The sequence below is a fragment of the Moschus berezovskii genome, chromosome Y (genome assembly GCF_049115385.1).
Source record: "Moschus berezovskii isolate FMDL1 chromosome Y, NW_MosBer_1.0, whole genome shotgun sequence".
Taxonomy (NCBI): domain Eukaryota; kingdom Metazoa; phylum Chordata; class Mammalia; order Artiodactyla; family Moschidae; genus Moschus; species Moschus berezovskii.
Window position 1 is genome coordinate 65,894,431 of NC_142489.1, and position 23,855 is coordinate 65,918,285.

At 43.9% G+C, this 23,855-nt stretch overlaps 1 pseudogene; it reads right to left on the bottom strand.

Annotated features, from left to right (window-relative positions):
* LOC148773146 (MYND-type zinc finger-containing chromatin reader ZMYND8-like) overlaps window positions 1–23,855 on the bottom strand; it is a 53,220-nt pseudogene that overhangs the window by 17,806 nt on the left and 11,559 nt on the right.

The window sequence follows — 23,855 nt, forward strand, 5'->3', positions numbered from 1 at the left end:
GCAATGTGTTGTTCATCCTCCCTATGTTGGCATTTTTAATAGATTTTCTCCTGTAATTGAGATCTAATCTTACTGCATTGTGGTCAGAAAAGATGCTTGGAATGATTTCAAGTTTTTTGAATTTACCAAGGCTAGATTTATGGCCCAGGATATGATCTAATCTGGAGAAGGTTCCGTGTGAGCTTGAAAAGAAGGTGAAATTCACTGTTCTGGGGTGAAATGTCCTATCGATATCAATTAGTTCTAGTTGGTCTATTGGATGATTTAACGTTTGTGTTTCCTTGTTAATTTTTTGTTTAACTGATCTATCCATAGTTGTGAGTGGGGTATTAAATTCTCCCAGTATTATTGTGTTATTGTTAACTTCCTCTTTCATACTTATTAGCATTTGTCTTACATAATGCGGTGCTCCTATGTTGGGTGCATATATGTTTATAATTGTTATATGTTCTTCTTGGATTGATCCTTTGATCATTATATGGTGTCCTTCTTTGTCTCTTTTCACAGCCTTTGTTTTAAAGTCTATCTTATCTGATATGAGCATTGTGACTCCTGCTTTCTTTTGGTCTCTAATAGTGTGGAATATCTTTTTCCAGTTCTTCACTTTCAGTCTGCATGTGTCCCTCGTTTTGGGGTGGGTCTCTTGTAGGCAACATATATATTGGTTTTGTTTTGGTATCCTTTCAGCTAGTCTTTGTCTTTAGGTTGGGGCATTCAACCCATTTACTTTTAAGGTGATTATTGATACGTATGATCCCATTGCCATTTACTTTATTGTTTTGGGCTCGAGGTGATACACTGTTTCTGTGTTTCCTGTCTAGAGAAGGTCCTTTAGCATTTGTTGGAGAGCTGGTTTGGTGATGCTGAATTCTCTCAGCTTTTGCTTGTCTGTAAAGCTTTTGAATTCTCCTTCATATTTGATTGAGATCCTTGCTGAATACAGTCATCTGGGCTGTAGGTTATTTTCTTTCAACACTTTAGTATGCCCTGCCATTCCCTCCTTGCCTGAAGAGTTTCTATTGAAAGATCATCGGTTATCCTTATGGGGATCCCCTTATGTGTTGTTTGTTGCTTTTCCCTTGTTGCTTTTAACATTTGTTCTTTGTGTTTGATCTTTGTTAATTTGGTTAATGTGTGTCTTGGGGTATTTCACCTTGGATTTACCCTGGATGGGACTCTCTGGAATTCTTGGACTCGAGAGATTATTTCCTTCCCCATTTTACGGAAGTTTTCAATTATTATTTCCTCAAGTATTTTCTCATGGTCTTTCTTTTTGTCTTCTTCTGGGACTCCTATGATGCGAATGTTGGGGCGTTTAACATGGTACCAGAGGTCTCTGAGATTGTCCTCATTTCTTTTACTTGGTTCTTCTTTTTTCCTCTCTGTTTCATTTCTTTCTACCAATCTATCTTCTAACTCACTTGTCCTATCATTTGCGTCTTTTTTCTACTGTTGGTTCCCTCCACAGTGTTTTTGATCTCATATTGTATTCAGTTCAGTTCAGTCGCTCAGTCATGTCCGACTCTCCACCACCCCATGAATCAAGCATGCCAGGCCTCCCTGTCCACCACCAACTCCCGGAGTTCACTCAAACTCATGTCCACAGAGTCGGTGATGCCATCCAGCCATCTCATTCTCCGTCGTCCCATTGTCCTCCCGCCCCCAACCTTTCCCAGCATCAGAATCTTTTCCAGGGAGTCAACTCATCACATGAGGTGGCCAAAGTATTGCAGTTTCAGCTTAAGCGTCAGTCCTTCCAATGAACACCCAGGATTGATCTCCTTTAAAATGGACTGGTTGGATCTCCTTGCAATACAAGGGACTCTCAAGAGTCTTGTCCAACACCACAGTTCAAAAGTATCAATTCTTCGGCCATCAGCTTTCTTCACAGTCCAACTCTCACATCCATACATGACCAGGGGAAAAACCATAGCCTTGACTAGACGGACCTTTGTTGGCAAAGTAATGTCTCTGCTTTTTAACATACTATCAAGGTTGGTCATAACTTTCCTTCCAAGGAGTAAGCGTCTTTTAATTTCCTGGCTGCAATCAGCATCTGCAGTGATTTTGGAGCCTCAAAAAATAAAGTCTGACACTGTTTCCACTGTTTTTCCATCTATTTCCCATGAAGTGACGGGACCAGATGCATGATGTTTGCTTTTTGAAAGTTGAGCTTCAAGCCAACCTTTTCACTCTCCTCTTTCAGTTTCATCAAGAGGATTTTTAGTTCCTCCTCACTTTCTGCTATAAGGGTAGTGTCATCTGCATATCTGAGGTTATTGATATTTCTCCCAGCAATCTTGATTCCGGCTTGTGCTTCTTCCAGCCCAGCGTTCCTCAGGATGTACTCTGCATATAATTTAAATAAGCAAGGTGACAATATACAGCCTTGACGTACTCCTTTTCCTATTTGGAACCAGTCTGTTGTATTAAACTCTTAGAGGAGAACATAGGCAAAACACTCTCTGACATAAATCACAGCAGGATCCTCCATGACCCACCTCCCAGCATATTGGAAATAAAAGCAAAAATAAAATAATTGGACCTAATTAAAATGAAAAGCCCTGCACACCAAAGGAAACTATAAATACGGTGAATGGACAGCCTTCAGAATGGGAGAAAATAATAGCAAATGAAGCAACTGACAAATAATCAATCTCTAAAATATACAAGCAGCTCCTGCAGCTCAACTCCAGAAAAATGAACGACCCAATCAAAAAATGGGCCGAAGAACTAAACAGATATTTCTCCAAAGAAGACATCCAGATATCTAACAAACACGTGAAAAATGCTCAACATCCCTCATAATCAGAGAAATGCAAACCAAAACCACAATGAGATACCATTTCACACCAGTCAGAATGGCTGCTATCCAAAAGTCTACATGCAATAAATGTTGGAGAGGGTGTGGAGAAAAGGGAACCCTCTTACACTGTTGGTGGGAATGCAGACTAGTACAACCACTATGGAGAACAGTGCGTAGATTCCTTAAAAAACTGGAAATAGAACTGCCATAGGATCCAGCAATCACACTCCTGGGCATACACACCGAGGAAACGAGTATTGAAAGAGACACATGTACTCCAATGTTCATCGCAGCACTGATTATTTTAGCAAGGAAATGGAAGCAACCTAGATGTCCATCTGCAGGCGAATGGATAAGAAAGCTTTGGTACATATACACAATGGTTATTACTCTCAGTTAAAAAGGATACATTTGAATCAGTTCTAATGAGGTGGATGAAACTGGAGCCTATTGTACAGAGTGAATTAAGCCAGAAAGAGAAATACCAATACATTATACTATCGCATCTATGTGGAATTTAGAAAGATGATAATAATAACCCTGTACACGGAACAGCAAAAGAGACACAGATGTACAGAACAGTCTTTTGGTCTCTGTCTGAGTGTGTGAAGGCGGGATGATTTGGGAGAATGGCATTGAAATATGTATATTATCATATGAGAAACGAATCGCCAGTCCAGGTTCAATGCATGATACATAATGGTGTCATGGTATTGGGAGGGATGTGGGAGAGAGGTTCAAGATGGGGAACACATGTACACCCGTGGCGGATTCATGTCAATGTATGGCAAAACCAATACAATATTGTAAACTAATTAGCCTCCAATTAAAATAAATATTTTTTTAAAGATATTAATGCAACTTCAAAAATGCAAAAAAAATAAAAATTGAAATAAAGTAGGGTCTTCTTTTGGCAAGGTACAAGTAGGTTTAAAAATGAAAATTAAAGGAGTAATAGAGGACTTATAAAAGTTTTTAAAATGATAAACATAAATTTATTATCTAGGAACTTCTCTGGAGCTGTTGCAGACAGTGTGGGGTCTGTTCAGTTTCAGATAGTTCCTTGATCCGTCTTATAATTCTCAAGATCTATAGGCCTCTTCCCACGTAGTCGGTGCTAACTGCAGGGTTTTGATCTCTTGCACCTGCCACTTCGAAAGTAGTTCCCTCTGTTTATTTTAGCTTCTCTTTGCTGGTCTCTTCAGTGTCTAACATCCACCCTGACACAAAGGGGCAAAAGTGGTCACTTTTTTAGTTTCACTTGTTCAGTCCTGCTGTGGGGAGGGAGTAACACTGCAAACAAGTATCACTGGTGTGTGTGGGGAGTGCTCGCAGTGTTTCAGCCGCACTGGGTTTGTGCTCACGGCATGTGTGCTTTCACGGTCTACCCTTTTTAGTCTCTAGGTTGCTCTGCCAGGAACTGTCTGGGGCGGGCCCTGGGTTGCTTGCACTTCCCAGGTCTAACCTGCTCAGGTTCAGGTTCTCAGGTACTCCACAAAGGTGCAGACTAGGTTGGGCCTGCGTTTTGTGCCCTTCCCAGGTCCCAGCAACTGTGGCGACCAGGTTCTTGGTGAGCACAGTCTCCCGCAGGTGTGTGTGTGTGTGTCTTATCACCTCCCCCATCTCTGTGTGTGTGTGTGTGTGTCTTATCGCCTCCCCCATCCGAGCTGCTTGGGTTTCTGGGTTGCTGTGGGCACATCCCTCTCAGGTGTGCACTGTGTCTCTTCTGGGGAGCTGATCTCTGGCCGCAACCCTCCCAGCAGATGTCAACCGTCCAGAATCCCAAGAAGTCTTGGTTAGCAACGGAACCTATTTGCAGTTTGGTACAGGATGCCTCTCTGGGGTCAAGATTTCTCCTTTCTGGCTCTGGATGACCCCTGCCTGCCTGTCTTCTGATAGGGGATGGGCTGGTCTGAAGCCTGCTAGCTCTCCTCTGGCATTCACTCAGTCCTTTGTTCTGTGTGAAGGCCTGGCAGAGACTGAGGTTAGGGCTTTCACGGGATAATTCTCTGTTTTGTTTTGTTTTGTTTTTTTTCCCTCTCTCTCTCTGGCTGTCCCACAGTTTCGGTGGCTATCTCATGTTAGTCCATCAGATTGCCCTCAGGGCATTCAGGCCTGATCCTTACCCTAAGCAATACAGCCCGCGCATCCCTGTTCAGCCCCCATTTGCTGGTGGTGGCTGCGTGTGCCAGGAGTTGCCGTTAGGCACGGCGCAATCTGTAGGTTTTATTTATTTATTTTTTCTCCTGTTTATGCTGCCCTCTGAGATTCCAAAACTCCCCACACACCCGCTAGTGAGAGTGTTTCCTGGTGTTTGGAAATTTCTCCTCTTTTAAGACTCCCTTCCCGGGATGGATCTCCATCCCTACCTCTTTTTTCTCTCTTTTTATCTTTTATATTTTGTCCTACCTCCTTTCGAACACAATGGGCTACTTTACTCGGTCCTGATGTCCTCTGCCAGCATTCAGAGGTTGTTTTGTGGAATTTGCTCAGCGTTTAAATGTTTTGTTGTTGTTTTTTTTTTTTTTCAATGAATTTCTGGGGGAGAAAGTGGTCTCCCCATCCTATTCCCCTGCCATCTTAGGGCCACCTCTCCTGATGACCTTTAGGATGGATTGGTTGGCTCTCCTTGCAGTCCAAGGGACTCTCAAGAGTCTTCCCTAACACGAGAGTTCAAAAGCATCAATTCTTCGCTGCTCAGCTTTCTTTACAGTCCAACTCTCACATCCATACATGACCACTGGAAAAACCATAGCCTTGGCTAGATGGACCTTTGTTGGCAAAATAATGTCTCTGTTTTTTAATACGCTGTCTAGATTGGTCATCACTTTCCTTAACCCCAGGAGTAAGAGTCTTTTAATTTCATGGCTGCAATCAGCATCCGCAGTGATTTTAAGCCTCCCCAAAAAGTTAGCCACTGTTTCCCCTTCTATTTGCCATGAACTGATGGGACCGGATGCCATGATCTTAGTTTTCTGAATGTTGAGCTTTAAGCCAACCTTTTCACTTTCGAGTTCTTCTTCACTTTCTCCCATACTGTATGTAAAAGTTTTGAGCAGGATTTTGGCCCAAAAAATAAAAGTAAAACATCCTAAAAGCAGCTTTATTTTATCTCTGACCTGAAGTTTTGGGTGTGGGCCATAATCACTCACCTGGCATCCCAAAGCCTAACCATTCTGGAAACCATAGGGTATTTTGGGTGAAGGGGAGGAAGTGTATATTTGGGGCCAAATTCATTTGGAAAGAAGAAAATATAAATCCAAGCTGAAGTGATGAAAGTGTGCTGACAGTGTTCAATCATCACCATGGCTATAAACAGGTATGATTTTTGCCCCCTTCCTTTGTCAATGACACAACAGTGCCTGGAGACATTTTGGGTTGTTTCTCACATTCAGAGGGTAGAAGACCAGGAATTCGGCTCAACATCCCAGACGGACAGGACAGCTGTCACCACAGCAAAACATATGGCACCAATGTCAGTAGCTTCAAGGCTGAGAAATCCTCATTTATCAAACACAACAGGAACAACTGTACTGTATTAATGAAGAAATGTTGTATCTAATTGTGGAAGGGAGTTACACTTTACCTCGTTAAAATCTGGAATATTCTGACACGTGATAGTTGCAAGGTTTCAGGTAACTCCACATCAATTAAATAAACAAAAAGAATGAAGCATGGCGACAGGTCAGGGTGAGGGAGAGGAGGTTTTTCTAAAAACAGCATTTGGCCTTGTTCTTTGACATCTCCGCATAATCATGAAGATGGTCACATAGCAAAAATATCTAAAGAGATTCATTGATTTCTGTCGGTACCTCCCTGAAATATTTGCATTCACACTTGGGACTCTCTTGGGACTTCCCTGGAGGTCCAGTGGTTAAGCCTCCATGCTCCCAATGCAGAGGACACAGGTTCAGTCGCTGGTCAGGGCACTAGGATACCATATGCTGCTCAGTGTGGCCAAAAAAAAAAAAAAAAAGCTGAAGCACACGGTTCATCAGTTAAGGCCCGTCAGAACATCTTCCTGGAGACGTTCCCCTCTTTTTTCTGGGTGCCAGCCTCACTCTGACTGTCTTCTCACATCAATGGTTCCACTTGGGATTCCCCTCACTTCTCCATCACGGCGTTCAGTGCTCTCAACAAGTCCTGCGACTTGTCATTTCCCCTAGAGACCCATTTGAAACTGGCTTGCACTGATATTATCCTAGGAAGAAAATTCAACGAGGCTTTGAAAAAAAATAAGTGGGTCGCTTCAGAACTGGACATTTCAATGTTTTAACCACTCTTTTCTCTAAGTAATCACCTAAATTCAGGAAGCTTGGGATACTACCTCTTGAACACCAAGAGCACTCGAATAAAAAAGTCCAAACTTCAGGAGATGACAAAGCAGCCAATTTTACATGGGACCCAAATAACTGGTTTCTTGGTTTCGCCAGTGGGTCAACCACTCAGGCTCTGGCTTCAGCCGTTTGATTAGAAGTTCAAGAGGGAGCACATGTACACCCGGGGTGGATTCATGTCAATGTATGGCAAAACAAATATAATATTGTAATTAGCCTCTAAAAAAAATAAAATAAAAAGGAATAAATAAAAAAGAAAAGAAAAAAAAAAAAAAGAAAGGCATGATGTTGAGAGGGAAATTAGATTAAATAAACATTGTTACCTTCTAACTGTTAAAAAAAAAAAAAAAAGAAGTGAGGTGATCACACAGGGCAGGGTGTGTCTCCACAGCAGCAGTTTCCTACCCAAGTGAAGAAATACCCTCAACTGCCACCATCAAGGCAGAGTGAGCCTGGTAACTGTAGCCAGAACCTGACAGCGGTCTCCGGAGAACTTCTTCAGGGGCCTCCACACCAGCCCAGAGAAAACACCCTTAGCAAACAGGGAATGAAGAATGGGAAGGAAGCTCAAGAGAGAGGAGACACATATTTACATACAGCTGGTTGACACTGTTGTACAGCGGAAACTAACACAACATGGTAAAGATATTTTACTCCAATATTTAAAAACTTAAAAAAAAAAAAAAGTGAAACACTCAAAACAACCACAAAACAAGAATGACAAGTGTCATCTCTGACTTCAGCTATTGTGCTACCAGTAGTGTTCTTAGAACACTTACGATTGTTATATAATTCCATCATCATGCATTTTACTGCATCCATCATCTGAGAGATAAACAATTCGTGTTATCAACTTCCCTGAGGCTTTTGCTAGGTGACATATATCTAAATCTATCTGTATACAGCAAAGAAAACCATAAACAAAACAAAAAGACAACCTTCACAATGGGAGAAAAATTTGCAAATGAAACAACCCACAAGGAATTAATCTCCAAAAGGAATTATAAGCTCATAGACATCACCAGATGGTCAACACCGAAATCAGATTGATTATATTCTTTGCAGCCAAAGATGGAGAAGCTGTATACAGTTACCAAAAACAAGACCAAGAGCTGACTGTGGCTCAGATCATGAATTCCTTATTGCCAAATTCAGACTTAAATTGAAGAAAGTAGGGAAAACCACTAGACCATTCAGATATGACCTCAATCAAATCCCTTATGATTATACAGTGGAAGTGAGAAATAGATTTAAGGGACTAGATCTGATAGATAGAGTGCCTGATGAACTCTGGACGGACGTCCGTGACATTGTACAGGAGACAGGGACCAAGACCATCCCCATGAAAAAGAAATGCAAAAAAGCAAAATGGCTGTCTGAGGAAGCCTTACAAATAGCTGTGAAAATAAGAGAAGCGAAAAGCAAAGGAGAAAAGGTAAGATATAAGCATCTGAATGCAGAGTTCCAAAGAATAGCAAGGAGAGATAAGAGAGACTTCCTCAGTGATCAATGCAAAGAAATACAGGAAAATAACAGAATAGGAAAAACAAGAGATGTCTTGAAGAAAATTAGAGATTCCAAGGGAACATTTCATGCAAAGATGGGCTCGATAAAGGACAGAAATGGTATGGACCTAACAGAAGCAGAAGATATTAAGAAGAGGTGGCAAGAATACACAGAAGAACTGTACAGAAAATATCTTCACGACCAAGATAGTCACGATAACGTGATCACTGACCTAGAGCCAGACATCTTGGAATGTGAAGTCAAGTGGGCCTTAGAAAGCATCACTACGAACCAAGCTAGTGGAGGTGATGGAATTCCAATTGAGCTATTTCAAAACTTGAAAGATGATGCTGTGAAAGTGCTGCACTCAATATGCCAGCATATTTGGAAAACTCAGCAGTGGCCACAGGACTGGAAAAGGTCAGTCTTCATTCCAATCCCAAAGAAAGGCAATGCCAAAGAATGCTCAAACTACCACACAATTGCACTCATCTCAAACGCTAGTAAAGTCATGCTCAAGATTCTCCAAGCCAGGCTTCAGCAATTTGTGAACCGTGAACTCCCAGATGTTCAAGCAGGTTTTAGAAAAGGCAGAATCACCAGAGATCAAATTGCCAACATCCGCTGGATCATGGAGAAAGCAAGAGAGTTCAAGAAAAAAATCTATTTCTGCTTCATTGACTATGCCAAAGCCTTTGACTGTGTGGATCACAATAAACTGTGGAACATTCTGAAAGAGATGGGACCCCCAGACCACCTGACCTGCCTCTTGAGAAACCTGTATGCAGGTCAGGAAGCAACAGTCAGAACTGTACATGGAACAACAGACTGGTTCCAAATAGGAAAAGGAGTGCGTCAAGGCTGTATATTGTCACCTTGCTTATTTAACTTATATACAGAGTACATCATGAGGAACGCCGGGCTGGAAGAAGCACAAGCTGGAATCAAGATTGCTGGGAGAAATATCAATAACCTCAGATATGCAGATGACACTACCCTCATGGCAGAAAGTGAAGAGGAACTCAAAAGCCTCTTGTTGAAAGTGAAAGAGGAGAGTGAAAAGGTTGGCTTGAAGCTCAACATTCAGAAAACAAGGATCATGGCATCTGGTCCCATCACTTCATGGGAAATAGATGGAAAGACAGTGGAAACAGTGTCAGACTTTATTTTTTTGGGCTCCAAAATCACTGCAGATGCTGATTGCAGCCAGGAAATTAAAAGACGCTTACTCCTTGGAAGAAAAGTTATGACCAACCTTGATAATATATTGAAAAGCAGAGACATTACTTTGCCAGCCAAGGTCCGTCTAGTCAAGGCTATGGTTTTTCCTGTGGTCATGTATGGATGTGAGAGTTGGACTGTGAAGAAAGCTGACCGCCGAAGAATTGATGCTTTTGAACTGTGGTGTTGGAGACGACTCTTGAGAGTCCCTTGTATCGCCAGGAGATCCAACCAGTCCATTCTAAGGGAGATCGATCCTGGGTGTTCATTGGAAGGACTGATGCTAAAGCTGAAGCTGCAATACTTTGGCCACCTCATGCGACGAGTTGACTCACTGGAAGAGACCCTGATGCTGGGAAAGGTTGGGGGCGGGAGGAGAAGGGGACGACCGAGAGTGAGATGGCTGGATGGCATCACCGACTCTGTGGACATGAGTTTGAGTGAACTCCGGGATTTGATGATGGACAGGGAGGCCTGGCGTGCTGTGATTCATGGGGTCGCGGAGAGTCAGACACGACTGAGCGACTGAGCTGAACTGAAGCTCAATATATAAAAACAAACAACAACAACAAACAAAAACCAAATAACCCAATCAAAAAATGGGCGGGGGCGGGCGGAGACCTCAATAGACATTTCTCCAAAGAAGACATACAGATGGCCAACAAACACATGAAAAGGTGCTTAACGAAAGTAATTATTAGACAAATGCAAATCAAAACTACCGTGAGGCGTCAACCTGACACCAATCAGAATGGCCATCATCAAAAAATCTGAAACTATAAACGCTGGAAACAGTATGAAGAAAAGGGAACCCTCCTAAGTAGTTGGTGCGAATGTAAACTGGTATAGCCACTAAGGAGAACTATATGGATGCTTCTTAAAAACTGAAAATAAGCTACCATGTGACCCAGCAATCCTACTCCTAGGCCTGTATCTGGAGAAAACCATAATTCAAAGGGATGCACGCACCCCAGTGTTCACTGTAGCACTATTTACAATAACCAGGGCAGGGACAAAACCAAAAATGTAAATCGACAGAGGAATGTATATAGAAGATGTACATATATGCAACAACGTATTGCTCACCCATTACAAGGCATGAAACAGTGCCGTGTGCAGAGATGTGGGTGAATCTGCTGCTGCTGCTATGCCGCTTCAGTCATGTCCGACTCTGTGCCCCACCATAGACAGCAGCCCACCAGGCACCTCCGTCCCTGGGATTCTCTAGGCAAGAACAATGGAGTGGGTTGCCATTTCCTTCTCAATGCATGAAAGTGAAAAGTGAAAGTGAAGTCGTTCGGTCGTGTCTGACTCTTTGAGACCCCATGGACTGCAGCCTACCAGGCTCCTCCGCCCATGGAATTTTCCAGGCAAGAGTACTGGAGTGGGGTCCCATTGCCTTCTCCGTGGGTGAACCTAGAGACTGTCAAACAGAGTGAAGTAAGATAGGAAGAGAAACCATATTGTCCAACGTCGCTTATATGTGGAATCCAAAAAGATGGCAGAGATGAGAGTCACAGAAACAGAGTCACAGATGTAGCGAACAAAGTTACGGCTACCAAAGTAGGGGAATGGGGTTTGGGGAGATTCAGCTTGGGAGACTGCGACTGACATATGCACATACTGTACATATGCACTACTATGTATACAAGAGATAACTTATGAGAACCTACTGTCCAGCACAGGGAACTCTAATCAATGCTCTCCGGTGACCTAAATGGGCACATACCTGCCACCCCCTCCCACATCACAGGAGGGACAGAAGGGGATGGGAGAACAAACCAGATCTCAGATCTGGCCCAGCCACTGCCAAGACATCGCTGTGCTATGCAGTTTGCTCCAATTCAGCAAGAAAATAGGACAAGGAGCACCCTTGTATCTGATGCCCGAGTTTGTTCCTGCAATTGTATCTTATCATCCACAGCTCTCTCTGAGCCCCATTCATAAAGCAAGAATAATAACAGTGCCCCCTTGTAGGGTGTGCACAAGGATTAAGTGAGAAAAAGAGGAGACCGTGGTTCACAACCTGCTGAGGAGTTCATAAAGAAATACCTGTTTTCTTATTTTCACAAAGGAATTAATTCTCATAAACATGTAATCGCAAAGTTGCTGCCAACCCCCAAAACAGTAACCTCCAAAGAACCCCCAAAATAGGCAGAAAATGAATAAAGAAAGTATCTGTTGAAATGTTGCTCCTACCCTTTGTTGCAGAGACCACAGGGGGAGGCTGCCAGCAAAAACACTTTGTGCTTTATGGTCCGTCATACTGCAGGGATCTCCCTGCTCAGGCCCATTTAAAATATTCAAACAAAATGAGAAAACTCTAGAAAGTGGATGAAAGTCAATACTTTACTAATGCCATAGTTACATTTCATTTTAAAGAAATCATGAATTTTTGATCTGACCTTCATTCTCACTTCCAAATACAGCAAAGAACTCAACATTAATAAAAAAGAGCCCTTCTGCCAAAACACACAACTCCGGGTCACCTCAGACACAAGCAAGTTGCCCAGGTCCAAAACTATGTCTCTGTATTCATTTTCCTAACAGCGATGAAAATGCCTATCCAAAAGCTCATTCCTCAATTTTGTTCCACAAGTAAAGCGGAGGGAATAAAAATGGCTACAGGAGAGGAGAACACTGGCTTGGCGTGAACACTAGCCAGAGCTGCGTGGCAGCCTCAGTTTTCTCATCTGTAAATAGATGACTTGGACCAAATCAATGGGAGGCGATACAAGAAGTCCAACCAATGGCAAGCAAACAAGAAGCCATCTGGGGGGACTCCCCTCATGGTCCAGTGGCTAAGATTCTGCACCTCCAATGCAGAGGGCCTGGATTTGATTCCTGGTCAGAGAACTAGATCCCACGTGTGAACTAAGAATTTGCACACAACAACTAAAGACCTGGGTCAGCCAAACAGATAAGCAATTAAAAAATGAAAGCCATTTGGGCAATACCGACATCTTAAATCAGTTAATTTTAAAAATTACCCTCTTTCAATTCTCTTGTCATTCTACAGCAGCTCTTGTTAGGAAGAAAGGCTCCAAGTGGTACCATTAATTCTTTAATAAATTTTATTTATGCATTTATTTTTGGCTGTGCTGGGTCTTTGCTGCTTTGCAAGGTTTCATCAAGTTGCAGTGAATTGGGGTTACTCTCTAGTTGCAGTTTACGGGCTTCTCAGTGTGGTGGTTTCCCTTGTTGTAGAGCATGGGCTCTAGTCACAGGCTTCAGTAGTTGCAGTTCCCAAGCTCTAGAGCACAGGCTCAGTAGTTGTGGTGCGTGGGTTTACTTGTTCCAGGGCATGAGGGATCTTCCCCAATGAGGGACGGACCCCATATCTCCTGCAGTGGCTGGAGGATTCTTTACCGACAAGCCACCAGGAAAGCTTGTATTAATTCTTTAACACTTGCATGCTAATCACTGGTTTTTAACAGAATGAAGATGGACTTAGGCTTCAAGCCTTGAAGAATAGGATCTGGTGAGTTTAGACTTAATTTTATTTCTGTTAAGTCACTAGAAATAAAAATATGAAGTCAATCCTAGTTCAAGGTGATGAACAGGTAAGTAAAAAACCTTGAGGCTGCCACTACACCTAACAGTTGAACACTTCTTGTTCTGAAACTCAGGGATTTGATAAAAATTCTTGTTGTGTTCAAAACGGGGGGACAGAAATACTAAATAAGAGACGTAACCCCAAGACTTGGATCCTATCTCTTTAGCCACACTGACTCTTAAGCGGGGTTGGTTGCTTTAAAAAGCCACATGTAACAACAATCAGTTTGTAGACACCGGACAGCTGTGGTCAGCAGGCCTGGTGTGAATTCACAAGTCAGCTCAAAGCCAGGTCAAGAGGATATTCTAGATGCTGGCTGTTACCATTCAAATGCCAATTAGACATTCACGGATTACGCAACCCTGGACAAGCTGTGTGACCTGGCCAGATCTCAGTATGCTCATCTATAAAATGCGTGTGAGGACATCCCTGGAAGACCAGTGGTTAAGACTTTGCCTTCCAATGTTGGCGGCAGTACAGGTTTGATTCCCTAGTCAGGGAGATAAGGTTCCACATGACTTGTAGTCAAAACACCAAAAGGTTTTAAAAGAAGGACAATAAAGCAATATTACAACAAATTCAGTAAAGACTTTAAAAAATGTTCACACTTTAAAAAATATATTATTGATAAGAAGCCCAGTGAGAAGTTAGGCAGCAACCTGCTTTCATTCTATGTATACATAGAACATAACTATGTATCAATTGCTGTTCAAGGCACCAGCAGGGAGCAGAAGGGACTCCCCAGAGAGCTGCAATTCTGGTGGTGATTTTCACTCCCTGGGTTCCAAAGACATGAACCTGAACATCACTCGAGAGCGCTCTCATCCGACAGCAAGGATATCTGCAAGGTTTACTTGCCCAAATTCAACAGTGAGCATAAAAGCACTTGGCAAATTAAGAGAGAAGTAGAGAGGAGGGCTGGGGTGGTGGATGGGATACATTGGGAATCTGGGATTAGCAGATGCAAACTATTACACATAGAATAAACAATAAGGTCCTCCTGTATAGCACGGGGAACTACAATCAATATCCTGAGATAAACCATAATGGAAAGGGATGTGAAAAAGTATACGTGAATATAACTGAATCATTTTCTTATAGAGTAGAAATTAACAGAACATTGTACACCACCTATACTTCAATATAATAAATTTTAAAAGACAGAAGACAGAACCTAAATGGAGAGTGTGCCCACAAGTGAACACACAGCAGGCAAGCCTGCCCACCACATCCCTAACAAGGAACATGCCAAGAGGACAGGCGAGTTGAGGAGGGACTCCACCACTTCCTGGTCCCCTTTAATTCCTGCAAATATCCAAGGCTGGTCCTCCCCTATCACGCAACTGGCACTCACGTGGCTAGTGTACTTGGTGGTCTCTGCATCGACATCAGCTGAAGCGGTGGTGATGGGCTGCCCTGACGGAGGATGCAAGGGTGCTTGTGGAACCTGAGCTGGTGACCAGGGGAGACAACAAGGTGCTGGTCACCGGGGTGATGGTGGAGGTGGATGGGTTCTGTGTGATCACTTTCTGCTGGACAGCAGGGAAAGCAAAAGTTCTTAGTCACCCCACTGCCTGGGGAAGGCGGTCCCCGCTCGAAGATGTGGTGGGAGCAGGGCCCAATCCACACTCTTTGAGTTTCTCTGCTTTCAAGGGACAAAGATTCTCCCATTGGCCAAACTTGAGCAAGGCTCCATGGAGCCCTTTCTCAGCAAGGCCTACACCTGGGTCTTTAAGGAGTAACACAGTTTCCAACAGCTCAAGGCTGCATCCCTAGGATGAACCCCACCCCTTTAAAGTCCCCACCTAAGAAAACTCACGATAATCACGATAACGTGATCACTGACCTAGAGCCAGACATCTTGGAATGTGAAGTCAAGCGGGCCTTAGAAAGCATCACTACGAACAAAGCTAGTGGAGGTGATGGAATTCCAATTGAGCTATTTCAAAACTTGAAAGATGATGCTGTGAAAGTGCTGCACTGAACATGCCAGCAAATTTGGAAAACTCAGCAGTGGCCACAGGACCGGAAAAGGTCAGTCTTCATTCCAATCCCAAAGAAAGGCAAGGCCAAAGAATGCTCAAACTACTGCACAATTGGACTTATCTCACACACTAGTAAAGTCATGCTCAAAATTCTCCAAGCCAGGCTTCAGCAATATGTGAACCGTGAACTCCCAGATGTTTTAGAAAAGGCAAAGGCACCAGAGATCAACTTGCAAACATCCGCTGGATCACGGAGAAAGCAAGAGATTTCCAGTAAAACATCTATTTCTGCTTCATTGACTATGCCAAAGCCTTTGACTGTGTGGATCACAATAAACTGTGGAAACTTCTGAAAGAGACGGGAATACCAGACCACCTGACCTGCCTCTTGAGAAACCTGTATGCAGGTCAAGAAGCAACAGTCAGAACTGGACATGGAACAACAGACTGGTTCCAAATAGGAAAAGGAGTATACAGTATAATGTTGTATACTGTCACCCTGCTTATTTAACTTATATGTAGAGTACATCATGAGGAACGCTGGGCTGGAGGAAGCACAAGCTGGAATCAAGATTGCTGGGAGAAATATCAATAACCTCAGATATTCAGATGACATCACCCTTATGGCAGAAAGTGAAGAGGAACTCAAAAGCCTCTTGATGAAAGTGAAAGAGGAGAGTGAAAAGGTTGGCTTGAAACTCAACATTCAGAAAACAAACATCATGGCATCTGGTCCCATCACTTCATGGGAAATAGATGGGGAATCAGTGGAAACAGTGTCAGACTTTATTTTTTGGGGCTCCAAAATCACTGCGGATGCTGACTGCAGCCAGGAAATTAAAAGACGCTTACTCCTTGGAAGGAAAGTTATAACCAAACCAGATAGTATATTAAAAAGCAGAGACATTACTTTGCCAATAAAGGTCCGTCTAGTCAAGGCTATCGTTTTTCCTGTGGTCATGTATGGATGTGAGACTTGGACTGTGAAGAAAGCTGATCGCCGAAGAATTGATGCTTTTGAACTGTGGTACTGGAGAAGACCCTGTTCCTTGTACTGCAAGGAGATCCAACCAGTCCATTCTAAAGGAGATCAATCCAGGGTGTCCATTGGAAGGACTGATTCTAAAGCTGAAACTGCAACACTTTGGCCACCTCATGCGACAAGTTGACTCACTGGAAAAGACTCCGATGCTGGGAAGGATTGCGGGCGGGAGGAGAAGGGGACGACAGAGAATGAGATGGCTGGATGGCATCACCGACTCGATGGACATGAGTTTGAATGACCTCCGGGTGTTGGTGCTGGACAGGGAGGCCTGGCGTGCTGTGATTCATGGGGTTGCAAAGAGTCGGATACGCCTGAGCAACTGAAGTGAACTGAAGAAAACTCAAGGCTGCCAATAGAATGGCCTGCTTGATCCAGTCAACACCTAACGATAGGGCCCACTGCCCAGTCTCTATGGGAGGGCAGAAGCCTACCTTTAAGAGGGAACAGAGTTAGCAAACCCAGATATTTCACATGGACCAACACCCCCTTCCCACTTTTTGTAAAACTTTCATTTTCTGACTCTATAGAGTTCCCATGATTCCCACTCCCTATTCCCAAATGCTCCCTTTAAAACCCCAGTGCCCTGTGTACACACTGGAGTTGACTTCAGTTCATGCTGGACATTTTGCCCTATGGCAACAGTAAACAGCAGATTAAAATCTATCCTAACTACTTCATCTAAAGGCCAGGTTTATTTATCTTTAACAGGACAATCGGGGAATTAGGAACCATACCAACAATGAGTTCCTTCTTGCCAACTCCCAAGTTCCCCTGAAAGGATCATTATACTTCAGTTCAGTTCAGTCGCTCAGTCGTGTCTGACTCTTTGCGACCCCATGAATCACAGCACGCCAGGCCTCCCTGTCCATCACCAACTCCTGGAGTTCACTCAAACTCATGTCTATCAAGTCGGTGATGCCATCCAGCCACCTCATTCTCTGTTGTCCCCTTCTCCTCCCGCCCCCAATCCCTGCCAGCATCAGAGTATTTTCCAGTGAGTCAACTCTTTGCATGAGGTGGCCAAAGTATTGGAGCTTCAGCTTTAGCATCAGGCTTTCCAATGAACACCCAGGACTGTTCTTTTTAGAATGGACTGGTTGTATCCCCTTGCAGTCCAATATGTATATACACATACATAAATATATATGCATACATGAATTAGAAAAACATCTTATGGTTAACAATACCTCTGAGAAAGGGTGAAGAATGAAATAGAAAGTCAAAAAATACAGTAGATGTTTGTGCATTCAGGCATCCATTTCACCCCCTTCTAAGAAGACCTGTGTATAGCGTTTATAAAATGAAAAATAAAAAAGTACAAAAACAAGCTGCAAAATAATTTTTCAGAATAATGCCAAATGGAATGTATCAGACCTCCAGAATACAGTGGCCAGGCAACCAAGGGTAACTAAATAAATAAAACAAGGACTATTTTTCCCCAGTCCATGCGGCAAAAAAGGAGCGGGTGCCATGGACAGCAGAGCGGGGAGGCACGGTACCTTTCACAGCCTGTCTCTTCTGATATCTCGTCCCCTGGGAAGACTGAGGCTGCTGTTGCTGGCTTTGCTGCTGCTGCTGGCGCTGCATCTTCTGCATGTGCCACTTTTGGGAGGACGTTTGAAACTTACTTGATGAGTTCCACAGAAGCTGCTGCACGGCTGGGGCAGTCTCCTTTGGTAAAATCGGCTTCTGCTTTTTCACCGGGTTACCCGTGGTGCTGGTGGTAGTGGTGGCGGAGGCTGCGGCAGCAGCAGCGGTCCGGCCGTGACCGTGCAGGTGGTGCTGGTGGGGGCCATGACACCAGCCGTGCGAGTTTGGGAGGATGAGCAGGTGAGGACCGGCATTTCCGGCGGAGACTGGCTGCCTGCTGTTGTGGATGGTGGAGCTTTACCTACAATGGAAGGCAACACATGAAAAAACGAAACAGAAAGTAGACGGGACTCAGGCTGACCTGCAGGGTCTCTAGGCCAGTGAGTTCTAGGTGACCGTCCCAGGCTACCATGCCAAGGACCTCCCCGTGAATTAGCACATTCTCACTTTATATGCTTAGGCCATTTCCGCAGCATATTCTAGCTTAAAACATCAGTCTCCTTGGGTTAGGTGCTTGCTCACATTTGAGATACTTGCCAAGGCCTCTGGGGGACTGAGGTCAACATGACCCAGCCCCTGGCCTGGAGTTGCCCACCTGCTAGTCCATGACCCAGTGGATGAACAGAATCATTGCAAGTACCTTGTTTTACAAAGTTAGAGTTCAGTCAGCACTTTGAGAAAGACTTAGCCAAAGTCCATCTGGACATTAACAGGAACCCTTTCCTTGGCCAGGACACCTACAGAGCACATATCCCAAGGAATCAGACAGCCTCCCAAAGGCCAAAGCACTGAAAAACAATGAATCACCCAGAAAAAAAAAAAAAGAGTATTTTCTTCCATCTCTTCTAATTCCTTTCAGAATAGTCTCAGTGTGGTCTCGGTACCTTGACACCTAACGCTCAAGGGAACTCCACACCAAGGGCAGACCCATCGCCAGGATAATGGTATTTATGGAGAATTTAGAAGCCCTGCTTTTATTTTGACTGCAGTTATCCATAGTGCATCTTTTATGTAGAGCACAAAATACTGTTTACCTACTGCCTTGTAGTCAAGTTTACGTCCAAAATTGAGTTCAATTTAAGAGCTGCTGCTCCAGATAAAAAATATATTAAGGCAGTAATTGTACAAGCAGGTCTTGGGAATGACAATAATAATGAATACAAGTGACTAGAGTTTGAAAAACGCTGCCGTTCGGAGTGTATCTACTGGGAGGAACTGAGTTATGAGGGTGGAGGGCAGGATTTCAACAGGCAGCAGGGAAAATTTGGAGGAGAACAGTTTTAGCCAAGACATGCCCAGGAATAGACAGAATTTTGGTGCGTGAGGACAGGCAGTGAGAAGGGCTGGCCGGAAGGCAGGTTAGAGCCAGAAGCACTGAACAGCGGAGAAGGGGTGACCACATGAGTATTCATCTGTGAAGGGAAGGGAGTCAGCTGTGACTGCAGGGGCCCCAGGCACAGGAGAGATGAACATGCACCCCCAGAGAGGACCCCCTCGGGTTCACACAAAAAACACTGGTGCCAGTCAGTATCCTTGATCTCAAACAACGTGTCTGGACATCTAACTCTTTTTAATAAGGACTGAAAGTGAAGTCACTCAGTCGTGTCCAACTCTTTTGCAACCTCATAGACTGTAGCCCGCCAGGCTCCTCTGTCCATGGGATTTCCCAGGCAAGAATGCTGGAGTGGGTTGCCAGTTCCTTCCCCAGGGGATCTTCCCGACCCAGCGAAAGAAATCTGGGCCCCCAGGATTGCACGCAGATTCTTTACTATCTGAGCCACCAAGGAAGCCCTTAATGACAACACCTTTTGTAGGGGCCCAGCATGCTTCTGCTGCATGACTCCATGCCTATCATTTTTAGATTTCTATCACCCAGAAAAGACAGGAGTTCTTGATTATTCTAGGGGAAATTGTCAGTTAACTGTCGGTCTGGGAAAACCAAGGAGTGTGAAAGGGAAAGAGTGCTGACAGGCTGACTTTTCTTCCTGGGGGTGGGGCTGTCTTGGCGGTTACACAACTGTCTGGCCCTCTTGCTCCTCTGGGGAAGAATTCAGCCAAAGTCCTGGGCAAGAACACAGGGTGGGGCTGGGAGAAGATCTCTACCTAGAGTGAGGACACCCCTATCCTTGCCTAGGACAACCTTCCAGATATCGGTCACAGCCACTGCCCCTTCCCCTTGAGGGGGCAGAAGTGGCTTTGAGCTTGGCCTTTCTAAAAGGCAGAGATGCCACAGGCAAGGCTTCTCACCTGAAAAAGCAACTTTAGTGCCTCACTTTTCTGACATGTGATTAAAAAGTGTACTTTTCTTGTTGATTAGCTAGTCTGATACCTCCTTGGGCAAAGGACAACCACAAAAAGGTCCTTTCTCTCTCTCATCTTGCAAGAGCAGATAGCTGGCTTTGTAGCTTGTTGCTGCTCTGATAGAGTCCCACCGGAGCTCTTTTCCAAATTAAATCGAACAGACAAACAAACAACAACAACAAGAACAGAAGTATGCAATCTGAAAACATTCCAGGCTTGACACAGTCTTGGGGGCTTTTAATTTAGACACGACAACATTCTAATTTCTAAAGGATACTGATGGTTTACTTGGGGCAAGGGGGAGTAAAGGCCATGGGAAATTTCATTTGTCCTAAAAATTTGGAAGGATATAATCACCTGCAGTCTCAAAAAGAAGTGACTTTCTTACAGGTCAACACTCCAAAAGCGGCCCCACCCAACTAGCCTACTTATATCCGACTGAGGTTACTGTCTTGTACATTAAAAAAGGACTTTTTAAGAGAAGGCTGGAAATGACTGATGTGACACAGGTTAAGTGTAGCCAAGGTCCGGAAGTGAGTTCCCTTAGCCTCTACTCTGGGATCTCTAGCTAGAAAAAACAGCTTTCTGTTTGAGGATTCAGATTCTGTGTATAAGCTGCACTCGTAACTGAACATCAGCTGGAGGTCACCAAGCACTCTCCAAAATACCCATCACTTAATAAACTCATGAGTGAAACCACACCTTTGAAAAGATGCTCCACTGCAGTCTGTCGTGAAGTCGATTCTTCAAGGCCGAAATCACCCTCAGGTGGCTCTGGATTTCAGCCTCTGCGAAAGCCCCACACACTCAGAGGATCCTAGAGAAACTTCCTTCAGATACCAGTGAGAAAAGCTCAGCTTCATGTTATCAACTGGAATGCTTTTCCATTTAGGGGGGAAACACGAGTTCTTTTAAAGCACTCATATGTTTTTCCCTTTTCATTTCGACTGCCAGGAAACTCGGAGCCAAAACTGAAGCCTGACTTTGCTAATTCTGAAGGTTGAAATAGTTATTTTTGTATACAAACTTTCCCCCAGATCTCTCACTATTCTATTTTCAGCTTTCTCACTGTCATCATTTCCATTTTATCAGTATATCACAGATTCTTTCTGGAAGGGGTGATAAAACCCACAACCAAACAAAAGATCTATTTCAGAAAGAGCGGGATAGTATAAATGTGTCATTCATAGGAACACTGCCATCTGGGACCCAACAATTCCACAAACTTCATGGAATAAATGCTACTCCTGTTGCTTTCTACAGCATCAGGAGCGGTCCCTCAAACCACAATCTACACAGAATTGGGTGTTTCAGATGCCATTCATAATTTTAAGGGATGGGGTGGTGATCCCTCCTTCCTGACTGACTCAACTGCCTCTCTCTCTTCCTGCCCTGTGTCACTGAGATATTCTATCCTCTTTCAATTAACTGCAGGAACTGAGGTTCTGCAACAGTTCACAATGATACAAACGCAGAGGAAATATGCTCAAAATCCATTCCCCTCTCCTGCTTTAAGCAGCCAAACTAAGTAAACCCCAGGGGACACAGAACTGAGAAGATAGCTCCTGTCAGAAGCTGTGTGTGTTGTCTGTTTAGTCACTAAGTTGTGTCCAACTCTTTTGTGACCCCATGGACTATATAGCCCACCAGACTCCTCTGTCCATGGAATTCTCCAGGCAAGACTACAGGAGTAGGTTGCCATTTCATTCAACAGGAGATCTTCCCAATCCAAGGATCAAATTCTTGTGTCTTGCATCGGCAGGTGGATCCTTTACCACTGAGCCACATAATTAAACCTGGCTATTCCTCTATGTAGCTCAGAAAGTCCAAGAGGTTTTAAGGCTACAATCTCCGATTTGTCCTTAGGCCATGTCTCTGCTGGGCCCTTAATTAATGCTTATCTTTCTTGGGCATATCATCACCCACTTGCCAAGCCAGCTGAGAAATTCGCTGACTGCTTCGTCAATGGGCTGAATATCCTTCAAATCACTCCTATATTACACTGGGGGGTCTGCCAACATGCCTGGGGTGTGGCAGGTTTGAAAGCAGCCACTGCTGGTTCAGTCCCTAATAGCAGCAAAGGGGGAACTACTAAGACTCAGGCAGCAGTTCACAACTAGGGGAGATTTAGCTTTGTCAAGACACTTTTGAAGGCTGCCACTGGGTAGATGCTGCTGACATCCAGTTGGTAGAGGCCAGGGATACTGGTCTTTATAAACATCCTTCAATACCCAGGACAAAGAATTATCCAGCATAAAAAGTCAATAGCGCCAAGGTTGAGACACCTCAAGCCTATGTCACTTAAATGCAAATATGACAGAGTACGGGCTCAGGTGCACATCATACACTGCCCCTTGGATGTCTAGAGGCCTAAGGAACTCAGCAGCCTGGTGCCACCGACCCAAAAGGTCTTATATTCTAGTAAGAAAATGTATTTTGAGATGCATGGGCAGCGTGAGGGGAGGTAAGGGGGAATAAACTCATCAAGGTCTTTGAATCGAACACTTTTATCAGTTTCAGCCCTGTCCAATGTCTTCACATTGACAAACACTTTAGGCATATTGGAAAAGAAACTGCTTAGGTTCAAAACGACTTGACTGCTAGAAGCAACTATTACTTTCTAAGAGACTTCTTTCCCTGTGCTCAAAATCAATCACTTTGGGTATCAACAAGGTAAAAGGTGGGCAGGCACAGCTTAATTCCTTCTCCTGCTCAGTAACTAGCTAGGTGACCAGGAGCTAATCCAAGCTTTGTTGTGCCACACTTCATGATGTCAGAAAGTGACATGACACGTGATACTACAAATGGCAAGATGACATTCTAAAACCAAATCAAGAAACTAGAAACTGGTACAGCCACTCATCCTCCTGCTTGGGAGACAGTTCTTTGGCTTCCTTCCTAGGTTTTTGACCCTCCTATGCAGAATGGTCTTTTCCTAAATTTATGTCAAGTCCGCTCTTTGTGTTGGAGTCCAGGTCCAAATGTACTGTTGAGGATTCCGTCAATTCTTTCCCTTCAGCTTATCCTTTGTGGGATGAGGCAAGGGTTTTGCATTGTCTGAAAAGTCCTTCTCAAGCTGGGGGCTCGTCTTCTCCTAGACTGATCTTGAATCCACTTTCTCACTGGCTGGTGACATGCTTTCAGCTCCTCTTCCATCTCCACTGGCTTCAGCAGTTTGGGCTTTTCTATTGACAGTAGATGGCTTTTTGCCCATCTGAGCCCCCTCTTTGTCTTCAGCACTTTCTGGCTCATTCTCGGACCTCTGCTTCTCATTACTGATAGAGTCACTTCTGCTACTATCTGACTTCTCATACTCCCCTGAATCACTGTGCTTGACAGCCATATAAACATATTCTGAGAATTCAAGCATGCCCAAATTAAACCAACCAACAACAACAACAAAAAAAAAAAAAAACCCACCATGTGGCGTAGTCACAGAATAAAGAGCAGGACCAAAAACCCACAAATATTTTCCATGCTCACTGCTAGAATTAAAAAACAAACAAAC